At 40.3% G+C, this 15414-nt stretch overlaps 1 pseudogene; it reads right to left on the minus strand.

Annotated features, from left to right (window-relative positions):
- Window positions 1-13283: 13283 nt before the first annotated feature.
- LOC125120623 (ADP-ribosylation factor-related protein 1-like) lies at window positions 13284-14070 on the minus strand (annotated as a pseudogene).
- Between the last annotated feature and the right edge of the window lie 1344 nt (window positions 14071-15414).

Here is a 15414-nt window from a genome sequence, read left to right on the forward strand (position 1 = left end):
ACATGTCTCCAATGAATTAAGGAGCTTGTGTTAGAATATGAACTGTCACTGAGTACACTGCTTAGTTCAGCTATTTTTTCTTAGCAAGACCTTTTTGATGAGGGAGGAGTGCACTGATTTATATTCTAGTGTAAGCTCTTTACCTCATCATTGCAGATAGGACTTTGAATAGCTGGAATTCTGGTCTGGAAGGGTCTTGATTATCTTGACATGCAACAAAATATCATGTTGGGGCATCAAGAAGAAGCTAACAACCACATGTTTTGGGAAGACAAAGCATGCCTGGGGAAGGGAGGCAAGCATGTGAGAATTCACAGACCTTTGAGGTTATGAAGTTTCTAGTAGGACAATAGTGCAAAAATGTCAGGACATTCTCTCTTAAATGAGAGACAGCTTGCCTCACTTTGCACAGCTCACAGCAGAAAGAGCCCTAGGACCTAATTTATCTAAGGCATTAATTTCATTTGGGTATACTGCCCTGATCCATCTGCTGGACAACTTGTTAGGCTTCCTGTTGTAAGAGATATGTGGAACAAGAAAGGGTCTTCAGTAGGTCCAGGCTTTCGCAAGGTGACTTGCCACTTAGGCCTGTGACCCAGCAGACTGATCAATACTTAAAGAATTTGTGGCAGAAAGGGATAAAGTTTGTAGCCAGCAATAATAACATCACAAAGCAGATCCCTGAGGTTTTTGAAGGAAGGCTTTTCCTCTTCTGCCAACCACTATTTTCCAGTGGCAAAGCTGCTTTGGGTTTTCTACTTGGCCCTAATGGAAAAAAAAAAAAATCAAACCAAAACAAAACAAAAACCAGCCCAATATGGTATGGAACAGCATGTGACTCAAAGAACAGACTATAAGAATGGGTGGATGTTATGAAGACATTACAAAGTTGGACGTGGGCAGCAGCATTCATTCCCTTATGATATGTGATTGGTATGTATGTGTGGGTAAGACTGAGCCTGAACAGGTCAAGAAACCACAAGCAAATTTCAGGAGTGATGGCTCACAACCTCCTAACATCAGCCCTTATGCTTCACTTTCTCTTCCTTAACTCTTCTGGCCTTGTTGTGATCATATCATCATCATGGTCTTAATAGTTAGTGGCCGTATTGTCTGTTGGTGCATCAGTATCATTTCCATCCATCTTGCTTTGCAGGTCTAGGACAAGAGCTGGCAGACGACTATGGACAAAATTCAGCCTACCACCTGTGTTGTACTGTTCAGAACTGGGAATGGTTTTTACAACTACAAATGCTTGGGGGGGAATCAAAAGAAAAATAAGAGTTTATAACATGTAAACACTGTGTGAGATTCAAATTTCAGTCTCTCTGTGTAAGAATTTCCATACTACTATGACAAAGCCTAAAATATTGAGTATCTGGCCTGTTAGAGAAAAATTCTGTTGACCTTATCCATAAGCCTAGAAACTATATCATCTCAAATTCCCAGTAGATTAGATTACACTAACGAGAAGTTCTCTCAGGAGATTTAGAAGGAAAAAAAGAAGCAGAAAGTAGTTTTCTCCTACAAGGTTTACGGAAACTTCTTGGGCTTGGTAGGTGGCTATTAGGAGGTATCACCAGCAGCTTCTAGACTTTCTCCTATGAATTAGACACAAAGGTCCAGCAGAGATCACAAATTACTCCTGTACTTTATCATATCCTGAGTTTGAATGGCATTTTCCTCTGGGTTTCACTCTTCCTATCCTTTCAAAGACTTACACAGACTTTTCACTCCTGTATTTAATCCTTTCTTTCTGGAAATACCTATTGTAGGTATTTCTGATCTTCTACCCAAGCCTTTACAGAGCCAATAAGAAAAGCACTGAATTACTGGGAGAGAGTAACTAGCACAAAGCTACCGCCATAACTGGAAGTATATATTCTGTGAGAGCATATAAAAAAGAAATTCTCACCTATTCCGAGAAGTCAGGTAAAATTTCCCTGAGGAAATGAAGACTGATCTTAGATCTCAAAAGAGTTAAGAATTAACCAGGCAAAGGACTAGAACTTTCAGGCCAGAGGATGTGTTATAGGCATAAGAGCTGGTATGCAAATAACCCTTTAGGAGAAAAAAAAAAAATGGTGCTGTAAAGATAAAAATGCAAGTAGAGTTGAAACCTAAGAGAGGAATGCAAGACAAAGCTGGAGAGAGAGAGAGAGAGAGGCCATTTAACATAAGAGTGTCTAGATTGTGTTAACAATTAGGATCTATCTCCCATGAGCTACGGGAAACACTGTCATGACCTTTTGGTCATGAAAACTTTATGAAAGAGATGTCATAAGAAATGAAGTTGAGTAGCAAGTGGGAGAGTGATGAGAGAGGGGGGCACTCCAAGAATGGGACAAGATATGTTAGTGAGTTGTATATCAGCCAGTTTACCTGGAATGAAGTTTAGTGGAGATTAACTGTAAGACAAAGTAGAGAACCTAACACGGCAGGGGTTTGGAAAAACCTTTAAAGTGCCCCATAGTTGTCTGGGCACTCTTACAGAGATGGTTTTGTAGTGAACTTACACTGAAATATCAAATTTGAATTTAGTTTGAGAAATACTGTTGGCTTTTGTTAACGACAGTGTTTTGAATTTCTTGAAATAAGACAAAGAAACTTGAAGATATAGGAAATTGGTGGCTTTGGTAAAGATTTTACATCATTTCATACTAAAAAGATCTGTTGCAGGGTTATTCCTTATACCAGGGCTACAGAAATAGAGGAAATAGACTATGGCACTTTTGAGTATTAGAGGAGTTAATGCCAGATCTCCTAGGCTGTGTCTTCAGTACCCAGCTCTGGCAATCTTATCTCATGAAGAAGGCAAGAAAAGGATGCTAACTGAAATTTGACATACAGGCCTTTGAGACACATTAAAGAATCATATATGTTTAAAAGTACTATTTCTTGTCTTTGAAATAACTTCCACAAATAATTTGGTGTACATTTACAACAGCTAGCTAAGAAAGCAGAAGTATCATTGCAACAGAGTTAGGAAATGCTACAGGTCAGCTTACATGAAAAGAAACCCTGAAGTGGGGATTAGTACATAATTTATTGGGGAAGTGTTCTTGAGAGCAACATATAGGAAGGGTGAGGAAAGGAGGATTGGGCTGAGGGAAAAGTTTAACTATAAAGCAGTTGCAAAAGAGCTGGGATCAAACTTCAGAGTTTCAGGGTACACCAACTGAAGCAAAGAGGCCAGGTTTTGTATGCCTATACCAACCAATTATTGACTGCAGGCTACCCAGAGGGAAGGGACACAGCCTGGAATGAGGAAGCTTCCACAAACCAAGAGTAATTCCAAAAGAAGGGCTCAGCTATGAGCTGTCAATAGTCAGCATTTCTGACAGCTGCAGAATGGCTGCATAGGCTCTGAGGAGGGACCTGGGAGGTCCACCACAGCATGTATTACAGTTCACCCCTATGTGTCTCTTGGATCCATTTACCTCACCTAATGAATTCATCCCATTTGAAATCAGCTCTTCCAAGATTCTGGTTGACTTCTATTACCAGGAAAACACACAAGAGGAAAGTTAATGGCACAAACTGAAGACCCCACTGCTGCAGCTAATTTCAGGGATACATACCATTTTCCTCCTCTATTCGTCACTCTAGATTTAACTAGAGTCACCCATGACTAGTTGCTCTGCTGGTCTTGATGATTTTTGCAGTTGATGCAGACTTTAATCACAAGGGATGAGAGCCTCTAGTCCTGTGCATTTCCCAAGCAATAGCTGCTGTACTTGACCATTTACTGCCAATAATGAACACAGGAAAACCAACAGATACTTCAGTGGACCAACTGAGTGCCAAATGAATTCTTCCTTGTCTCTATTATGTACCAGCAGCCTTGCCTCCCCATGAATAGCAAGATTAATTATACCTGTCATGATGGCACCTCCGCTGCTTGCCTGCTGAACTCTGGGTACAAGAAATTTGAAGTGTCCAGGAATCAATCTTGACTTAAAGTTTGGTGGGACTCTTACTAACTCCTCTAGCAGAAATGTTCCGTCTGGAAGCAACAATGTCTAGAGCCACAGAGCCTAGAATTAAAGGCACAGGAAGCAAAACTCCAAGTAGGTCACTGAGACTGATGATCATTAGAACCACCCTTTGGCTCCTGTGCCCACGTGTGTATGTACTGGGGACACCACACAATGTAACGTATGTTGATTTTTGGAGATGTGTCATATCATAAAGGATGGTGACCCGTTATCCAAGCCAGTGTCTTATCTATACATTCCATCACCCCAGCAAGCTGGCAGCTTCCAGGTAATATGGAATGTAACAGAGCCAACGGATCCCATGACTATGTGCTCACTGCTGAACCATGTTTGCTTCAAAGTGGTTCCTCTGGTTTTGCTTATTGTTTTGAAGGACCCCATGTTGGTAGATTGAAACTGTAAATCTTTGAATAGTGGCACTGGTTGACACCCTGAAAGCAAAAATGGTTACCTATACTCAGAATAATTTTTGGTTCCAGTCAACACAAATCACTGGTCTTTGCAGTGTAGAAGGAATTTAATGTCCACAACTTGCCAGCAAATGACTAGTTCATCTCAAGGGATCATGCCATACTAGAAGCTCCGCATTGGTCTCAGTGTTGCTGTCAGACTGGATATCTGTCAGTGGTTAAGTACATAGATTGTGTAAGAATAAATTAGCTGTTTAATTCTGTCCACTGGAAGTGGTAGATATCCTCTGGTATTAACATACAGTACAAGGAACTTCATACTCCATGTCTTCTCTGATATATGTAGCCACATACATGTTTCCCAAATCTCCTTACCTGCAATCTTCCAATTTGGGGGCCCATCCCAGGGCCCCAAACAGTCAAGTCATTCATCACTGTCCGTGAATCAATGTATATTCACACATGTCTATTTCTCTTTCCATACAAAGTCAATGACCAGGAGCACTACCTCAAACTATTGAGTGTTATAACTTTCTCTACCCTTTGTCTTTCAAGGCCAGCACTAAGTACAGCTGTAGTGAAATAGCTGTCTGTTGTCAGCTGTACCCATATTCTGAGCCAATTAATCTAGGAACTGAGTTAGGCCTCTTTTATTCAAGTTTTAGCTGGACAATTCTCAATTTCGTATTGCTATTTGATTAGAAAAGAGCGCTGGCACAACAGCAGTGGGTGACATGGTGGTTTGCACTATCTTACTGTACAGTTTACTTGTCTTCTTTTGCTTGTTCCAGGTAATACCTCTTGCATCTTATGATGAATTGATTAAGCTAGACCTATCTGATCTTATGACTTGGTAGGTCCAGGAAAACCCAATTCAAGGTGGGTGGCTCTGTCTTCTTTGTGGCTTGGTGTTTATGGTCAGATGCTCCATTTCTTCCAGGGCGCAGTAGCAAACCAAGAGCTGTTTTTAGAATGATCAATTCTTTGTTCCAGATAGCATGGCATTAACCAGAATCCATGCTGTGATTCTGCTATTAGGAAATACCCCCAATGCCACAAGGTATCTTTCCCATCACAGATAACTTTGATACAAATGGGTCTCTCAGGTTTCTGGGCCCAAGTAGCAGGAACCCTTGAACTGCATTTTTTTCCACTTGGGAGGTAAAAGATGCAATCCTTTGTTTTCCACTCTGGATAATTCTTTGTTCTTTACTTTTGGATGTCTCAGCCTGCCCTAGACCACTGGACTTCTATAAACTTTATTGATGTGGCATGCCACTGAATCTACCACACTCAGGAGTTGCTATTTTTAAACAAGGTCTACAATGTACTTACCACTTCTTGTCTGCAGGTCTAATTAGCATTTTTTCATTGAGTAATGAACTAATTTGCAAATGTCCAAATGTCCATGTCCTTATAGACTAATTTATGACAGAGAATAGCATAAAACTGCAGATCTAGGGCAATACCATAAATATGTGCTGCTATTCATCCCATGTGCTTCTACTAGAGATGAAAGGAACTAATTTCCTAGATCAGTAGCCACATACCATCTTCCCAAGGCCATGTAGATTTGCTCTAGTAAAGATAAAATATTTAGAGGGCAAACTACAATTAAAGTTAATGCCTAATTGAGTCTGTGGTAACAAGTGTTACCTAGAGGATCTATCTGGTTTCTGTAAGTGCCAAATTGGTGAGTTAAATGGCACTATGATATGGACCACCACCCCTGCATCCTTTAACTATTTAAGAGTGACATTTATGTCTGCTCTTTCCCAAAGTTGCAATATTTTTCTAAACAGTTTTAGTGAGATATAATCCATATACCATCAATTCACTCATTTATACTGCACAACTGAATATTTCAAGTATAGTCACAAACTTGGACAGTATTGGTTTTGTTTTACCATCATATGAGGAAGTTTCAGAGGATTCCCCTTGGTTTTATTAATACAACAGCTCTTACCTTACAGATCAAGGAGCCAATGTGGATATCTGACCAACTCACAAGATGTCAATATGAGTCAGACATTTGGAGACTGGAGAAATGATCACTGGGTGTGTCCATGGACTTGGTGAACTGAATTTGGGCCAGGGTTCCATTTAGCACCTGACACCAATTAGCCACCAATCTAATGTGGATAGGGAGTGATGATGCTTCCAATAGTCCTCTCTCTAAATGTTGGAGTATTCTTCCTTTTTCAATATGAAGTAATAAATGTCATGGTTCTCTTTAGGAAAGAACTGGGGGGATGACAATCTATATGCCTGTCATGGTGCTATAGCTCTCATGGTTGACCAGTTTCGCCTACAGTCAGTGCAGTTCCTAGTTCTGAGAACTAGCTCAGGTCTGGAAACTGGGTAGTCAATCATGACGTGTTATTGGGTGGCCTTGTGATAGTGAACCATTAATTTATTTTAGTTGCATAGATTGTACTCACCTGTAGACCATACATTTATCTTGCTCTGGTAATACCATGTTTTTTTAACTGCCTCCATAGCTCTCTGTGTGTCTCCCTCCACTTTCAGTATATCCTACCATAGCTCTGGTCTATAGAGGACAACCCTCAACATACCCTTAAAACATCATTGTCATTCTCCCAAGCACATTCTTTATCATGGAGAAATGGAGGGATAAATGGAGTTTGTAAAGGAGTTTCCTTTGGGTCTTCCAATAAATATGGTCATCTGATCGTTTTCTTGGATTTATATAGATTATCAATTCTAGTACGTCCATTTTTGAGTTCTTTAATTTTTATCATCACCATTTGTCCTGAGAGTCTTGATATTTTCACTTCACTGACTGTGGGCTACTACTTTTCAGGCATCTTGAGCTAATCCAGCAGTGTAATAGCACTGTCTCCCAAGTTCTTATGAGTGTATTAAATCCTTGAGTGATTTATAGTGATCTCATATTAATTAAAATGTCCTCCAAAGACATCCTGAAAAAGAAAAATGGAGCTGGAGGAATCAGGCTACCAGACTTAAGACTATACTACAAAGCAACAATCATCAAAACTGTATGGTACTGGCACAAAGACAGACATATAGATCAGTGGAACAGGATAGAAAGCCCAGAATTAAACCCACGCACCTACAGCCAACTCATCTATGACAAAGGAGGCAAGAACATACAATGGAGAAAGGACAGCTTGTTCAATAAGTGGTGCTGGGAAAACTGGACAGCCACATGGAAAAGAATGAAATGAGAACACTCCCTAACACCATATGCAAAAATAAACACAACATGGATTAAAGACCTAGATATAAGACCAGACACTATCAAACTCTTAGAGGAAAACACAGGCCCAACACTCTCTGACATAAACGACAGCAACATCTTCTCAGATCCACATCTTAGAGAATTGACAATAAAACAAAAATAAACAAATGGGACCTAATCAAACTTAAAGTTTCTGCACAGCAAAGAAAACCTTAAACAAAACAAAAAGACAACCCACAGAATGGGAGAAAATCTTTGCAAATGAATCAACTGACAAGGGATTCATCTCCAAAATTTATAAACACCTTCTGCAGCTCCATACCAAAAAAAACAAACAACCCCGTCCAAAAATGGGCAGAAGATCTAAAGAGACAATTCTCCAAAGAAGATATACAGATGGCCAAAAACCACATGAAAAGATGTTCAACATCACTCATTATTAGAGAGATGCAAATCAAAACCACTATGTGGTACCACCTTACACCAGCCAGAATGGCCATCATTCAAAAGTCTACAAACAATAAGTGCTAGAGAAGGAGTGGAGAAAAGGAACCCTATTACACTGTTGTTGGGAATGTAAATTGGTGCAACCACTGTGGAAAAAGTATGGAGAGTCCTCAGAAAACTTAAAATAGAACTCCCATTTGATCCAGCAATCCCACTCCTGGGCATCTATCCAGAGAAAACCATGACTCAAAAAGACACATGTACTCCGATGTTCATTGCAGCACTATTTTCAATAGCTAAGACATGGAAACAACCTAAATGTCCATCAACAGAGGAGTGGATCCAGAAGATGTGGTACATATACACAATGGAATATTACTCAGCCCTTAAAAGGAATGAAATAATGGCATTTTTAGCAACATAGATGGACCTAGAAATTATCATGCTAAGTGAAGTCAGTCAGACAATGAGACACCAACATCAAATGCTATCACTGACATGTGGAATCTGAAAAAAGGACAGAGTGAACTTCTTTGCAGAACAGATACTGACTCACAGACATTGAAAAACTTATGGTCTCTGGAGGAGACAGTTTGGGGAGTGGGGGGATGTGCTTGGGTTATGGGATGGAAATCCTGTGAAATTGGATTGTTATGATCATTATACAACTACAGATTTGATGAATTCATTTGAGTAATTAAAAAAAAATCATACGTCAAAGAATAAATGGTCCTGCTATCCACTTGCTATCCATCTGGCTTCCCAGTTCAGAATCACAGGTAATCCTCCTAACCCTTCTTACTCCCAACATGTTACCTGTCACCAACTCCTATAGATTCTCTACCTCCTTTGCCCATTCCTTCCTTAATGTCCTCAAGTACTTCTTGCTTGAGTTGTTAAATTTTTAATTAACCTCCCATTCTCCAAGTAAGTACTCTACATAATCCATTTTGCACACAACTGCACGAATACAAAATTGTATATATGGCCACCTTGCTGTACAGTGGAGAATTGACAGAACACTGTAAACCAGCTATAATGGAAAGAATAAAAATCATTATTTAAAAAAAATGTCCTTATCCAACTTTGTACTCTGTCCCCTTGTTATAGCACTCTCAAGATCCAGGCTCATAAGCACTCTCACAACTCCCACCCATATACATTGCTTAGGTCCTTCAGTGCCTTTGGTATCTAGTAACTTTCCTCTCTTTGCAGGCCTACCACTTTCTTTGCCTTTTTTGTGACCCAACCCTAGATGTTCTTCTGGCAGCAGCACAGAAATTAGGGCTATATATTGAGCAAAGAATCTGTTGTCTTTTAGAAAAGAAACCTATGCTTTGTATTCAAGCAAGGGGAAAATGGTAACCTTTTCGAAGGGGCAATGAGATTATCTCTGGAATCCAGGATTCTGAGGATTCAAGATCCCTTAGTACATTTTCCTAGATGCACCCATTCTGAGTCACAGAGTCCCACTCTTTCTCAGTCCCTGACCTTGGCATAATATACCTGCAAGGGTAAGAATTCAAGCTGTTCTGGAGCATGGCCTCTTACAATTAAGGCCTGGGTATGATCCTCAGTGTTTTCTGCTCTCTAGCTGCAGGAAGTGACAATCTGTGACCCACTGAATTTACCACTCTACCTTATGCTGGTGACTAATCACATTTAGCTTTTCACTGCCTTTTTTTCAATATGCCCGCTGTCCCAGTAATAATGATATGATCCCATAATTCTTATAATTCTTATTTCTTCCAAATCTTTCGAATCCTAAGATATTTCACCTATCAATACATTCCATTTCACCAGTATCTCACCCCACTTCACCACTGGTAAAAATTCTAATAATTGCACTGCAAGTGATTGGATCTTTACTGCCACACGGCCAGCAGCGGATCTGGCTCCAAAATAACATTTCTGAGTTTGTTTCCTATGTATACTCCTAGTACCAATTCTCTCAGGGTAGATTCCCCAGTAAACAGACTCCAAAACTCAAGGATGTGCAGGTAGGTTTTTCAGGGAGTGCTTTCACTGGGGAACAACACAAGTAAGGAATAAGGAAGGGAAAATGGGGCAGAGGATGAAACCAAACTGTGATTAGTTGCAACAGATACTTCACCCAATCCTACAGAGGTTTCTGAAACTTGGATAGTCCTTCAGAATTGTCTCAATTGAGTCAAGAGGATCAAGAACTTTGTACCACAACTTAGAATACTCATTACATTCAAGCAGCCCCTAAGGAAGTGTTTTAATATTGACTGAGGCAACTTCTTTCAACCAAGGATAATTTCTAGAGATGAAATGAACTGGAGCCATTGGCAGCAGCACTCCTAGCAGCTAAAAGAATGAATACTTTAGTTTTGAGCCCTTAACATTTATTTCAACTAAAGTGTTACTAAAGTAATAATCAAAAGTATGAAACTAATACATATTTAGGCTTTAAGAGAAAGAAAATGTGCAGAAATATGTAATCTTGTAACATTTGTATTATAAGAAATAAGTGGAAAGATAAAAGAACAGAAACACTAAGCCTTTGGGGCCAGCTCACCTTTAATGATTAATATTTCCCCTCCAGCTAAATTTGACTTTAAAGAAATCCCTGCCTACCATACTGGGTTTGAAGACCCAGAAAAGACAAGCACTGAGAATTTTATAATAATGCTATAATCAACTTTGGGCAGAGAAAAATTTTCAAAACTGATACCTCTGACATTAGGAGTTCTGGGTTCTTAAGGAAACACAAGGGAACTCTCTTATAATTTTATAACTACTTTTAAAAATTTTTGACTAGTTCTGTTTTGCCACTTGAGACATCTCTTTTACATAAAAATTAGAGGAAGCAGAGACTGCATCCAAAACACTGGGTTTCAAGTCCTGTCTGCAACCTCCTAACTGGATGACCAACAAGTTTTTTAATCTTTCTATGCCTCAGTTTCCTAGATATATGGGAATGATAATGAACCTCCCTAAAGGGTTGATAAGATTAAATGAGTTAAGAAAGGTATTTTGCAGCATCACTCAATGATTTTGGTTATTCTGTTGTTTTAAGTAGATGTTTGGTTATCCCTTCATACATAATCTTGATAATCTTAAAGCCTCTTAGCAGATTAGATATGCTGCATCTCTATTGTCTTCTGTTGGTCTTTACAGCAAATGGCTGTTACTGCAAATGGCTGTTAGAGCAGATGCAAACTGGTTGACTGAGATTAATTGAGGAATCTGTGTCAAAAATAACCCATTTATGCCAGGACTGACATTATAAATCTAGACTGTTGGCATCAAAATAGGAAATATTCCTAGTCCAGATATTGCCATATTTCAGTGTTTTTAGAGACCATGAGGATTATTTTTACATTCTTTTTAAATTATTTATTTTTGGAAATATTAAGTCTATATTAAGTATGAGAGCTATCATTGTAACTTGTTTATAGAACAAGTCAGTCATTGTAGGGTACAAGCGGGAAAGTTTACTTTTTCTTCACTATTGCTTTCAACCTGTTTGGTTTGATCTAGACTTCTTTATCCCTTGATGATATCTAGGGCAGACAGATCTCATAACTTCCTGAGAACTTTCAATTAAATGAAGTATATGTGTTATAAATTCCTAACAGACTACAACATGACTCAATCTTAATCCAGTTTTAAAAAGCAACCCCCTTCCCTATCCTAACTCACACTGACCGAGGGCTTGTGGTCCTGAATTAGTAGAAGGCCTATTCATTTATTCCTCCTCCTTAACTGACACAAAACAATCTGAAGCAGCACAGTGAAACAGAGAAGAGATTAGAACCAAAGTGTAAATTTTTACTTACTTTTTATTTCTTTGGTGCTGCGATTTTATTTCCTCTTGGCTGCTGCTGACAGGCTGTCAATGCCTTCTTTGGGAAAGAAATCCAAAAGTCAGCTTCTGCTGCCTTTCATTCCTTGGAGGAGTTGTGGAGACCTCCGCATTGCATGGTTTAATGCTATTGATGATGTCCTCTCTGGATGACATCTGGTCATACCCAACTCAGATCCTACACATGGTGGGTTTATTTCAAAGTCTCTCACTTTTGAATTTCTACTGCAATGAGTCCACCTTCATAAATGGGGACCTTCCACATGCATTCATCCTAGCTCTGTTACGGCAAACTGTTGGGAGTTGTGGCTGTTTATAGCTCGCTGTCTTCAGGCCCTGCAACAAGGGAATGCTTGAGTTAACTTCAGCATTATCCAGATAAGAGGTAGGTATCTGATTCTATACCCATGTATGCTCTCAAACCCCAGAGGACAGAAGCTAAGCTACTGAGAATTCTCTCATTGCACCCCACCTTGGTGAAGCTCATCAAGCACAGGAGTGAGATGATCATCTCTGGATTCTTGTCTTGGGCAGCAAATCTCTTGAAAAGGAAAAAGGAAGGAGTTCCCGTCGTGGCTCAGAGGGTAATGAATCGGACTAGGAACCATGAGGCTGCGGGTTCAATCCCTGGCCTTGCTCAGTGGGTTAAGGATCCGGTGTTGCCGTGAGCTGTGGTGTAAGTGGCAGACGCGGCTCAGATACCGCATTGCTGTGGCTCTGGCGTAGGCCTGCGGCTACAGCTCTGATTAGACCCCTAGCCTGCGAACCTCCACATGCCACAGGTGTGGCCTCAGAAAAGGCTAAAAAAAAAAAAAAAAAAAAAAAAGGAGAAAGGAAGATGGGAAAAGCCACAGCACTTTTCTTCAATCTCGTAATGACTATCTGAAAAGACAACTAGTTTACTTCCCAGAAACTCTTTCCAAATTTCTAATCTTCTCTTTATATATTTTAGATTTGGGTGCTGGTCTGATCACAGTAGAACTGTCAGATATACCTTCAAAAAAGTCCCTCAGAGATGTGCAGATTGGCTCTTCTTTTGTCTGGGCTCCTATAATTTCAAATATTGGTGCTTTAGCCAAAAATCTAAGAGATCAAAAAAAAGTTCAACGAATCTCTGGGGGATGTTGAAAAATTTGCTTAATCTCTTTGTTCTTCATTTTTCTCATTTGCAAAACGGATAATAGTACCTACACAGAGAGATGCTATAAAATTTAAATAAAGTAATCTGTGTAAAATCTATGCTGTTTAGTACAGGGTTTTTTTTTCTTTTCTTTTCTTTTTTTTGAAAAACAAAGCCAGTGGAAAAACCAAAAGGCAAAGCAAACCCAGCCCCCGGCATGGGAGGCATGGAGCTAGCAGGAGCTCCTCTTGCACTATGGGACGAGCGGTGTGTGCCAGCGGACACCACCTGTACCTACTTGATGCCCCAACGCGCCGCAACCTGGAAGAGGCCGGCACACTTTCCGCACGACGTGCTTCACCGTCCACTCGCGCAGCCCCTTGCCCAGGAGGGCGCAGCAGGCCTGGGTTAGGCTGTCGCGCCTCCGGATCTTGAAGATGCTGTCGCTGAACGCGGTCTCGATGGGATCGAGAAGCGAGACTCAACGTCCTGCTTTTGGCCAGCAACGGGATAGGGACATTGTCCAGCACCTCGCTCCGGACCATCTTCTCAAATACTTGTTTGGACTCAGACAGCCTCTCTTCGTCTACAGACACTGATGCTGTGATTCTCTGCATGGTGCTTGTTCCACAAAGCCTTCAGCTCTTCCTGCCCACCTAGGTCCCAGAAAGTAAGGCGAGCCTTTTCACCGTCCACGGTGCCAGTGTTTACGCCCACGTGCTGGTGATTTGGAACAGACTCTTCCTCTTGGAGTTCTTGGTAAAGCGGGTTGACTGCTCCAAGAAGGTCGTCCTCTAGGCACTGTCTAGATCCAGGATCAGGATGCAAGACTGATTCTTCTGAAATCTGTACTTGCACTGGCCTGACCGCAGCGTGTATACCCTGCACCCGCCAGGCCCAGGAGCCCGCCGCACGCCAGGTCTGCTGACCCCGCGTTGACCCTGCGTTGACCCCACGCTGACCCCACGCTGACCACGTGCAGCGCCTGACAGGACGGAGGCCGGCTCTAGCGCAGTTCTTAGTACACCGTAAGAATTCATTTAGCGTTAAGCTACTCTTACATAATCTGGTATCTTTATTTAACAATATTTATCTATAAATACATGTTAATGGAGTGAATATTTATTCATATACTTAACATTTACTAAACACTTAACTGTCATAGGCATTTTGAGAGGGATAATGAACAGATCAAGACAGCTGTCGTAAAGCTTACGTTCTAGTAGGGAAAGGCAAATAATAAACAATCGAGTAAGATTTATAATGTGTTGGATTAAAAAAAAGCCAAGGAGAGTGGATCAGGAGTGTGGAGAAGTGCTGCTATTTTAAGTGATGTAAGGACTCACTGATGCAGTGAGTGACATTTGAACAGAGATCTGAGGTAAGAATATTATTTAGCATGTTAGCAGAAAATGTGTTAATTAAATTCAGTATTAAAATCTCCAAAAGTATGATACTGTTTATAACTAAAACAGGTAACTAAGCCTTATGCCAGATGAAGAAAAAATTACCTTAAGTGGAGTAGATTAATTTGGATTTTCATGAGGCAGTTTATACTATATATTAAAAATATGACTTAGTCCAGTTTGGAGATCTTCCTTTCTCTTGCCTTCTGATTTTTTTGTTTAAGGTCAGGCATGAGGGGATAGGAATTGTAACAGGCCCTTAGTGTGAGGTTCTGTGTTAATCTGGCTAGAAATTGGGCTGTGTTTAATGTTTGCTGTGCTGTGCCATTGGCTTCAGTGTTCTCTAATGTCCTTTTGTTTTGTTTCTCTATTGTTTTGGAGCTTCTCTAAAACCTCCTCCTTAGACAGAGTATGCACATTTCAGCTCTTTTGGGGGATATCTATTGTTATTTGTTATACTGGAGTCCTTTTGGTGTGGTAGTAAGGTGTAGGGGAGGAAAAGTGGCCTATAATCTTAATCTCAGTCATTTAGTGGGCCTATGTCTGTGGGCTTTGACTTTTGTAAATGTTCTTTGCTTTCTCCCTTCTCCCTTAGGTGAATTAGGAAAGCTAGAGGGAGTTGGAGTTGAGTGAAGGCCCTTACCTCTATCTAGGGTAAGGTGTTGGCAGAGTCTTTTCCACAGGATAGTAGGCTTTTGTTATGGAGAATGCTCTAGATTCATTTCAGAATGGTTACTTGTCCTCCACCTGCAAGAGCCAGAATGGGATCTTTCATAGCTCTTCCCCGAAAACCTGGAGGGTTTCCAGAAGTAAAATGCATGAAAGTATAGGGACAAGATCTTTTTAAAAAAAAAATTATTGAAGCATAGATTATATAGAGATATGCACAAAACCTAAGTGTGCAGTTCACTGAATTTTCACCAAGAGGAAATATCCATAGAACCAGCAACCTGATCAAGAAATAGACAACATCCCAGA

The sequence above is a fragment of the Phacochoerus africanus genome, chromosome 2, assembly GCF_016906955.1.
Source record: "Phacochoerus africanus isolate WHEZ1 chromosome 2, ROS_Pafr_v1, whole genome shotgun sequence".
NCBI lineage: Eukaryota > Metazoa > Chordata > Mammalia > Artiodactyla > Suidae > Phacochoerus > Phacochoerus africanus.